General features: G+C 44.1%; 1 pseudogene; it reads left to right on the top strand.

Moving 5' to 3' along the window:
* Positions 1 to 20: 20 nt before the first annotated feature.
* Positions 21 to 1,530, top strand: LOC111544169 (annotated as a pseudogene).
* The last annotated feature ends 9,451 nt before the right edge of the window (positions 1,531 to 10,981 follow it).

The raw sequence follows: 10,981 nt of genomic DNA on the forward strand, positions 1-10,981 counted from the left end.
GTGGGATTTGGTGGTAAATGATGGTAAAGTGGTAAGTGATAGGACAGTAAACTTGGCAGATAATACTAGAATTGTAGTAGTGTACCATACAATGTAGCTTAGCGTTTTAAAATAAACAACATTTCTATGTCACACCTCTCAATTTCTTACCTGCTTTCTCTTACAAGAGCAGGTATATTGCAAGTAAAAATTCAGGAGTAGTAGTTGACAAAGCCTGAGTCCTGTCCTCCTGCTCTCTTCCCTGGACAGCATGAGCTTCACCACTCGCTCCACCTTCTCCACCAACTCCCAGTCCCTGGGCTCTGTCCAGCCACCCAGCTGTGGCACCCGGCCGGTCAGCAGCACGGCCAGCATCTATGCAGGCACTAGGGGCTTGGGCTCCCGGATCTCCATGTCCTGTTCCACCAGTTTCTGGTGCGGCTTGGGGTCTGGGGGCCTGGCCACAGGGATGGCTGGGGGTTTGGCAGGAATGGGGGACATCCAGAACAAAAAGGAGACCATGCAAAGCCTGAACGACCACCTGGCCTACCTGGACAGAGTGAGGATCCTGGAGACCGAGAACTGGAGGCTGGAGAGCAAAATCCAGGAGTATCTGGAGAAGGGACCCCATGTCAGAAACTGGGGCCATTACTTCAAGACCATCAAGGACCTGAGGGCTCAGATCTTTGCAAATACTGTGGACAATGTCCACATCATTCTGCAGATCGACAATGCCCGTCTTGCTGCTGATGACTTCAGAGTCAAGTATGAGACAGAGCTGGCCATGCACCAGTCTGTGGAGAGCAACGTCCATGAGCTCCGCAAGGTTACTGATGACACCAATGTCACTGCTGCAGCTGGAGACAGAGATGGGGGCTCTTGAGGAACTGCTTCTCATGAAGAAGAACCACGAAGAGGAAGTAAAAGACCTGCAAGTCCAGATTGCCAACTCTGGGTTGGCCGTGGAGGTAGATGCCCCCAAATCTCAAGTCCTCGCCAAGATCATGGCAGACATCAGGGCCCAATAGGACGAGCTGTCTTGGAGGAACCCAGACAAGCTAGACAAGTACTGGTCTCAGCAGATTGAGGTGAGGACCACAGTGGTCACCACTCAGTCTGCTAAGGTTGGAGGTGCTGAGATGACACTCATGGACCTGAGACATACAGTCCAGTGCTTGGAGATCGACCTGGACTCAATGAGAGATCTGAAGACCAGCTTGGAGAACAGCCTGAGGGAGATGGAGGCCTGTTATGCCCTGCAGATGGAGCAGCTCAATGGAATCCTGCTGCACCTGGAGTCGAAGCTGGCACAGACCTGGGCAGAGGGCCAGCGCGAGGTCCAGGAGTACGAGGACCTGCTGAACATCAAAGTCAAGCTGGAGGCTGAGATCGCCACCGACCGCCGCCTGCTGGAAGACAGTGAGGGCCTCAATCTTGGTGATGCCCTGGACAGCAGCCACTCCATGCAAAACATCCAAAAGACCAACCCGCCGGATAGTGGATAGCAAAGCAGTGTCTGAGACCAGTGACACCAAAGTTCTGAGACATTAAGCCAGCAGAAGCAGGGTACCCTCTGGGGAGCAAGAGGCCAATAAAAAGCTCAGAGGTCAAAAAAAAAAAAAAATCAAGGAATAGTCCATGATAATTAACAAATGTACTTATTTTTTTAAGATGGACTTTTGCTTTTTGCCCAGGCTGGAGTGCAATGGCACTATCTCGGCTCACTGCAAACTCCACCTCCCGGATTCAAGTGATTCTCCTGCCTCAGCCTCCCGAGTAGCTGGATTACAGGTGCCCACCACCATGCCCAGCTAATTTATTTTTAGTAGAGATGTTTCACCATGTTGGCCAGGCTGGTCTCAAACTCCTGATCTCAGGTGATCTGCCTGCCTCGGCCTCCCAAAGTGCTGGAATTACAGGTCTGAGCCACCATGCCTGGCCTAAAAAACGTATTTAAAGAAATAAGACATTGACATGTTTCATTAGGAAAAAGGCATCACAGTTATTGTTACTATCTTGGATCACCTGATGACTCAGTGTGGGTTTTTTTAAATATTTTTATTTTTCTGGGTACATAGGTGTCTATATTCATGGTGTACATGAGATGTTTTGATACAGGCATGCAATGCGTAATGGTTACATTATGTCAAATGGGCTACTCATCCCCTCAAGCATTGTGTTACAAACAATCCAAATACAGACTCCGTTTTTTGGTTTTGTTTTTGTTTTTGAGACAGAGTTTCACTCTTATCATCCAGGCTGGAGTGCAGTGGTGCAATTTTTAGTAGAGACAGGGTTTCACCATATTGACCAGGATGATCTAGAACTCCTGACCTCAGGTGATCCACTGGCCTAAGCCTCCCAAAGTGCTGGAATTACAGGTGTGAGCCACCGCACCCAGCCCAGACTCCTTTTCTTTTAAATAAGGTAGATTTGTAGAAAATTAACAACTTAGAAGTTACAGTCCATATTCCAACTTTCTTTTGTAAGCTTATTTTCCTATTTTAAAATGTTCAGTGTCTCTCCTTATCCAGCGAAACTCATAGTAAGTAATAATAACATAGCCAGGAGTCAAAAAAGAGGTCATAACACCTCAATTAAATGTCTTCCATATTCCACTTAGCCCTGGCCCCTAACATAAGTTAAAGCTACAGTTTCGAGGGAGTAACATGCTTTGTTTTTTGTTATTTGTTTTAATGTCAAAGGAAATCAGAGTATTAGTGCCATATGTGATTTATGTACTTACCTCCTCTCCCCTTCACCAGCTTCCTTCCCCCTCCCAACAAAGGAGACTGTACATTCCATGAGAGCAGAGGTGGTTTCCTACTTACCCTTGCGTCCACCCCACACTCCATGCATCCTCATACACGGTGCTATAGATACTTAGCTCTCACATATTTGTAAAATGAATAAATGAATAAGAGGTAAGTTGACCCATCAGGTCATTAACATCAGAATAGAATTGCGGTGCTACACCTGGATTAGTGCAGTGTTTGTCTGGCTTTTGATAGGCAGTGATTTGTGTGCTCCCTTGGTAAAGTCTTCTAAAACTAGGAGGAGGTATCTGTGGTTTAACCTCCAATAGAGTGGACTTTTGCCTGGAGATAAGTACCCTTGAGGATCCCAATGCCCTTTAATTCTAGATTAGGAATTCCCAGGGAAAGGAAAGGAATTGCATCGAAACCTCTGAGTTAGGTAGTGTAAATAATAAATAAGTCTTCTGCTCATACTTTGTCCTGTATTATTCTCTGTGTAACGTTAAATCTAGCTATGATTGAAACTGGAAAACTTAGAAGTCTATTTTTCCTTAATTCTTTTAACTTAGTCTTCTGATAAAAGTTTATTTTCAGATAATTTCCACTTTTCAAAATTCTCTAAGGACCTAATAAATCACAAACCATACTTGGTACTCATTTGAGTTCTTGCTACTGAATTTCTCTACGTAAAATCAAAGTTACAAGAACAATATGAGAAAAGGTGCTTCTCACTCATCAGATAAAATGAATCAAGCAGGCTTGTAGTGTAACATCACCAGAGACTACTATGTAGTGCAAACACCAACTGAAACAGGCCAAAGTGATCCCCGTCCTCATGTGTGCTTGCTGGAAGGATAAACATCGATGACTATAACCATTACACAGTGACCAGCTTTAATGTGCAAGGGTGTCAGTGTGAACGATTTTATTCTACCCCACTCCCAAGAGCTGGAATAAATGGCTTTATGATGGTACTCTCCAGTACTGTACTCAAAACTTGGAAATGTGTAGAGAACGGCAAACATCTGAATAACATCCCATTGCTGTGGATTGTTGGGAATGCTAAAATGCGGATTGTGGACCACCTACATGCTAGGGTTGTTAGGGGTACAGCAATACATGTATTTTGCTCCAAAATGAGTAGGCACAGAATTACAGAACCAAAAGAAAGATCTTGGCTCTTCTGAATTATATCCTAAGTTCTTCCCATATATGTACCTCAAATGCTGCAGATACAAAGTTCTGTGAAATTCTGCCTGCAACCAGGAAGCCCCGTGGGAACTTAACGCCTACTCTTTACACTTTTAAGCCTCCGTTTTGAAAAAACTATTTGTTTTGTTGAAAAAACAAAATAGTTTTTACAAGTTAGGTACTACCAAAGATCTTTGGTTAAGGGTTATTGTCAAGTGAAAACAAGTTTATGCTAGTAGGATGTTGTGGGTTTTTAAAAAAATAGTATCTGAGCAATAAAAGGATTTATTGACCTGGTAACTTAGATCTAACTTTGTGCTGTCACATTTTACTTTGCTAGTGAAATCTTTAATCTTCAGATTCATAAGCTATCTTTGAAGAAATTCTTTGTTTCACCTGGAAAGAGTTCCTTTAGAAAAAAAAAGCAGAAAGAGACCTAAAAATCCACCTATTAGCTGCTGTATCTGTTGTTCTTGATCTTTCTGTTTCTGTTCATGTATATATTATCTCGCTTCATGTTTTAACAGACCTGTTTACTGTCAGGAAGTGATAATAATTTGTATTCAAAATGTTTTGGTAATTACTCTTCACGGAGCAGCCAAGTGTCAAACAACATAACTAGAAGCCCAGATTCTGGGATGTGCAAGGGCCGAGAAACACAGACGTGATTTTTTCCTCCCAACGAAAGGATTCATGTGCACAACTTGCATATCTTTGTTTATCTCATAAAATCTACAAATGTTTTACTTAGTCCAGTTTCTATTTTCTTAGATGTTTGAAGGATTATGTGCTTGAAAACCAACATCTGTGATTCTCATTTCTAATTTTAAAATGAGGAGTGCTTCAGTTAACAATTAGGGGCCAGGCCAGGCACGGTGGCTCACGCCTGTAATCCCAACACTTTGGGAGGCCGAAGTGGGTGGATCACTTGAGGTCAGGAGTTTGAGGCCAGCCTGGTCAACATGATGAAACCCCATCTCTACTGAAAATACAAAAATTAGCCAGGCATGGTGGCAAGCACCTGTAATCCCAGCTACCCAGGAGGCTGAGGCAGGAGAATCGCTTGAACCCGGGAGGCAGAGGCTGCAGTGAGCCAAGATCGTGCCACTGCACTCCAGCCTGGGCAACAGAGCAAGACTCCATCTCAAAACAAAAACAAAAACGTAGGGGCTGGGCTCACGCCTATCATCCCAGCACTCTGAGGGGCCAAGGTGGGTGGATTACTTGAGCCCAGAAGTTGAGACCAGCCTGGGCAACAGCAAAACCTTGTCTCTACAAAAAACACAAAAATTAGCCGGGCATGGTCGCCCACGCCTGTGGTCCCAGCTACTTGCAGGGCTGAGGTGGGAGGATCGATTGAGCCTGAGAGGTCAAGGCTGCAGTGAGCTGAGATCATGCCACTGCACTCCAGCCTGCGTGACAGAATGAGATCCTGTCTCAAAAACAACAACAACAACAACAACAACAACACACACACAATTAGGAAAGGCCAAACAGCATGTTTTGGGGGATTTTTAATATTGCAGAAAAGATCTTCACTTAATGTTTAATGACATGGAGGGACTATTTCAGGATAGGAAAAATCACCTTTTAAGTAACCAGAAACCCCACAGCAGCCATCTTGAATACAGAAACTTCACTAGCCCCTGCCAGCAAGAGCTATAAATGTAAAATTATCAGATCACTGATAGGGGCTCCCTGAGGAAATTTGCTTGTGACAAGTTGTTTTCTATTCCCAAGGAATAGAAAGGGAATAGTTGTTTTCTGTTCCCAAGTACTGTGTAGATTTTGAAGTGACCACAAGTTTTCCATTAAGCAAACATGTGCTGCCAGAGTAATACACAGCTGTATATTAACTCCATGCAGCAGTTAAGACAGCAAGTAAAAATGCCTCTAAGACCAAAGCCAGCATTTAGGCTCAGAGGGTAAAATTCGATCTGATCATTTCATTTAACAGATAACCTTGGCCGGGCGCGGTGGCTCATGCCTGTAATCCCAGCACTTTGGGAGGCTGAGGCAGGTGGATCATGAGGTCAGGAGTTTGAGACCAGCCTGGACGACATGGTGAAACCCTGTCTGTACTAAAAGTACAAAAAAAAAAAAAATTAGCTGGGTGTGGTGGTGGGTGCCTGTAATCCCAGTTACTCAAGAGGCTGAAGGAGGAGAATCGCTTGAACCCAGGAAGGCGGAGGTTGCAGTAAGCCGAGATCATGCCACTGCACTCCAGCCTGGGTGACAGAGTGAGACACTGTCTCTAAAAAAAAAAAAAGCAAACAGACAAGCTTAGTAAAAATTGAGAAAAATATTTGCCTGGCAATCCAGGTCCCAACAAGGTTTTCAATGGAACTTGACATGCTGGTTTTAGAAAAGGTGAAGAGATATGCCCTGTGTCTAGCAAGACATGAAGCTGTAGTAGCTGAGATGTGTCTCATTGGTGCAAGAATAGGCTCACGGATGATGGAACAGAAGAGAGACCTGCATACAGACCTCAGCATGCATGGTGTCCTGGATCCTTTTGTCTCTCATACCTTTTTTCCTTCCCTGTGCTCCTTAGGTTCTAGAAGACTAATCTGAGCAGGCTGCATCAACCTGGCTTCCTTGCCCTGTCACTTCTGGTAGGGTTCAGGCAAGGGAGGCATCAGCAGGGGACCTGAGCGTGGGACACTGCGTCACAGGAGTGGCTAACTATTTAGACAGCTGCTTAGGGATCTGGAAAGACACAACTGGAGGCTGGTGAGGAAGAGGAGAGAAACTGTATGTGGATGCATTCTAGGAGTGGGCATAGAAGGTGAAGAAATTCATATGTTGCGTATGCCCACTGCACAGCATCCCTGCAGGGAGGTTCTCACTGCAGGAAAGGAAGTGTAAAGTCCTCTGATATCAGTCAACCTCTTTCCCAGCCTTCCTGGTGCTGGCTCAGTGGGACCATGTGAAAAGGTGGACACGGCAAGGATGAAGTGTGCAAAGGGCTCCACAAAATGGGCCTCCTCCATCATGGCTGACCTGGCCACTGCTACTGCTGGCAGCCCAAGTGGCCGATGGAGACTCATGCTAAGCCCACAGTGTGGCACCGTTTCCCAGGAGGGAGGGAGGAAGTTTTGAGTATATATTTTAATTACTGAATGGTACTTAAGGAGATCATGGAACTCTTTTTTTTTTTTTTTTTTAAGCAGAGTGACAAGAGTAATCAGTTTTTGTCCAGTGGCAGGGGAAGAACTATCCCCAACAAATAAATGTAGAGAAAAATCAACTTGTTTTATGAGTGCATTTCCTGAGTTATGCTAATTGATGCCATGACTACACACACACACAGCTTATATTACCATATTATTTTGGGGTACACAGTTGGCCAAATTTAAAAACATTTCTGGGAACAGGCCAGGCACAGTGGCTCACACCTGGAATCCCAGCACCTTGGGAGGCCAAGGTAGGAGGATCGGTGAGGCCAGGAGTTTGAGACCAACCTAGGCAACATAGTGAGACAAAAAAAAAATTAGCAGCCAGGCACAGTGGCTCACGCCTGTAATCCCAACACTTTGGGAGACCGAGGCGGGCAGATCACTCGAGGTCAGGAGTTCGAGACCAGCCTGGCCAACATGGTGAAACCCCGTCTCTACTAAAAATACAAAACTTAGCTGAGCATGGTGGTGGGCGCCTGTAGTCCCAGCTAGTTGGGAGGCGGAGGCAGGAGAATTGTTTGAACCCGAGAGGTGGAGGTTGCAGTGAGCCAAGATCACACCATTGTACTCCAGCCTAGGTGACAGGGCAAGACTCCATCACAAAAAAAAAAAACCCAAAAATACAAAAAAAAACACAAATGAGCCAGGCATGGTGACGCATGCTTGTAGTCCCAGCTACTCAGGACAGTGAAGCAGGAGGATCACTTAAGCCTAGGAGGTCGAGGCTACAGTGGGCTGTACTCTGGCCTGGTGACAGAACGAGACCCTGTCTCTATTAAAAACAAAACAAAAAAATTATTCATAGAAACAATAAGCACCAAGTTGAAGATACAGGTTACATCTAGAGTATAAGGAACAGGAATGAGGTCAGAAACAGGAGCACAATAGACTTAGATTGAGTTTGTCGTGTTATATGGCTTCTTATCATTCGTACTTTTTCAAACACCTAAAAAGAACCAATGACTTGTACTTGTCAATATGGATTACCATATCCTAAATACCATGCACACCAGTTAACATCTTCAGTATTATGAATGGCTTTGATAACTTGGATGCAATAACCACCACCCCCTGGGATTCCCTTCAGTTTCCTCAAAGCCTCCAAGCCTGTTCAGCTCATTGGTTCCGTTGGTTGTCAACAGGGACTAGCCTCTGAGCTCTGCCATTCTAATGATAACCCCCCCAAAAAAGTGGAAAATATGAAAAAAAAAAAAAAGTGGCTTTTTCATGCTTACAAGTATATGAGTAGAACTCTAAAATAAATGAATTAAACTTCCAGCCTAGAAGCAGGTTATAGCCAAGGGTAAAGTTTAGGGTCAAGCTGAATTTTCACCGAAAGTAAACATGTCTAATACAAAGCAAAGAGAGGATGACTAGGAAAGCATGATCTTGCTTCACAGAGAAAAGTCAAAGGCAACAGCAGCCATTACAGCTCCATGGGTCACATCCAAATCTTACTGATTCCAATGAGTTAGCAACTCATAGCATCACAGCTGTTCACAGCAAGATCAGCAATAATAGACCAAATGACTCAAGGCTTCTGGTTCTTCTTTCAAAAAATATCAACAATTAACACAATTGCATGACCAGATATCAGTATTTTCATAACTGAACTGAAATAAACTGAAAAATCTAATAATTTCTATCACTTTGGGATACTCTAAAGGTGGAATTATTTCATTACCTGTTCTGAGCTAAGATAGCAGTAAAATACTCAGATAATGGTATGTGGTATGGAACATAATCATCCTGTTCTCTAGTCTTCTGATAAATAGCGGGTGAATGTCGAACTCAATTAAGATACTTACTTTTACCAGTGAGAAACCTGGAAGTGTTTCAGTAAAGAAACCTATCATAACCCAGAAGTTTTTAAGATGTCACAAATCTAAAATTTCACAATTTTCTCCTGTTAGGCCTCTTTTTTTTTGGAGACAGTCTTGCTTTGTTACTCATATGGAGTGCAATGGTACCATCTCAGCTCACTGCAACCTCCACCTCCAAGGTTCAAGCAATTCTCCTGACTCAGCCTCCCGAGTAGCTGGGACTTCAGGCACCCGCCACCACACCCAGCTAATTTTTGTATTTTCAGTAGAGACAGGGTTTCACCATGTTGGCCAGGCTGGTCTCAAACTCCTGACCTCAGGTGATCTGCCCACCTCCGCCTCCCAAAGTGCTGGGATTACAGGCGTGAGCCACTGCACCCAGCCTAGGCCTCGTATTCCTTATGATTTCAAGTATTGACATCTTAAGAGATGTATAATTCATAGACACTACATGTAGAAGGAAAATAATGACAACAATTGTAATTGTAATTCCATCTTTGTAATTCTAATTAAAAAGTTTGGAACTTAGGAATAATTTTATTTAATTTTTTTTTTCTTTTTTTTGAGACAAGGTTCTCACTCTGTCGCCCAGGCTGGAGTACAATGGTGCGATCTCAGCTTGCTGCAACCTCTACCTCCCAAGTTCAAGCAATTTTCATGCCTCAGTCTCCTGACTAGCTGGGACTACAGGCGTGCACCACCACGTTCAGCTAATTTTTGTATTTTTAGTAGAGATAGGGTTTCACCATGTTGGTCAGGCTGGTCTCGAACTCCTGGCCTCAAGTGATCTGCTCGCTTAGGCCTCCCAAAGTGCTGGGATTACAGGCATCAAGTACTATGCCTGGCCAGAATTTAGGAATAACTTTAAATGAATCTTACTGTATTTTGTCAGCTCAAGAAAACCATGACCTATATAGTTGAGTCTTGAATAACTCAGGTGTTAGGGGCACTAAACCTCTGCACGTCAAAAATCTGCAATTTTTTTTTTTTTTTTTTTAAGAGACAAGGTCTCACTCTGTTGCCCAAGTTGGAGTGCAGTGGCAAAATCATAGCTCACTGCAGCCTCGAACTCCTGGGCTCAAGCAATCTTCTCGTTTTTGTAGAGACAGGGTCTTACTATGTTGCACAGGCTAGTCTCAAACTCCTGGTTTCAAGCAATCCTCCTACGTTGGCCTCCCAACGCACCAGGATTACAGGTGTGAGCCACCATTCTCACACCTTTTTTGGGGGGTGGGTGGAGTCTCACTCTGTGGCCCAGGTTAGTGCAGTGGCACGATTTACTATGACCTCCGCCTCCCGGGTTCAAGTGATCCTCCCATCTCAGCCTCTCAAGCAGCTGGGATTACAAGTAAATGCCACCACACCCAGCTAATTTTTATATTTTTAGTAGAGACAAGGTTTCACCACGTTGGCCAGACTGGTCTTGAACTCCTGACCTCAAGTAATCCACCTGCCTCAGCCTCCCAATGTGTTGGAATTACAGGTGTGAGTCACTGCGCCCGGCCACGTACAATTTTTGACTCCCCAAAACCTTAACTACTAATAGCCTACTGTTGACTGGAACCCTAACCCATAGCATAAATAGTCTATTAACACATTTTAATGTTATATGTATTATATACTATGTTCTCACAATAAAGTAAGCTAGAGAAATGAATATGTTACTAAGAATCTAACGCAGAGAAAATATATTTACTATTCATGAAGTGGAAGTGAAGCATCATAAAGGTCTTCATAAGAAGGAAGGAGGCGGCCAGCCACGGTGGCTCACGCCTGTAATCCCAGCACTTTGCAGGGCCTGGGCAGGAGGACTGCTTGAGCCCAGTAGTCTGAGACCAACCTGGGCAACCTAGGGAGACCTCATTTGCACAAAAAACAATAATAAATAAATTAAAATTATAAAAAGAAGGAAGGAGGGGTTGGTCTTGCTGTCTCATGGGTGGTAGAGGCAGAGGAGGTGGAAAGGGAGGCAGGTACCCTGGTGAAACTTACTTGAAAAAAAAAAAAAAAACCCACATGTAAGTGAATCTCCGCGGTTCAAAGCCATGTTGTT

Source organism: Piliocolobus tephrosceles, chromosome 7 (assembly GCF_002776525.5).
Source record: "Piliocolobus tephrosceles isolate RC106 chromosome 7, ASM277652v3, whole genome shotgun sequence".
In the NCBI taxonomy this organism is placed as follows: domain Eukaryota; kingdom Metazoa; phylum Chordata; class Mammalia; order Primates; family Cercopithecidae; genus Piliocolobus; species Piliocolobus tephrosceles.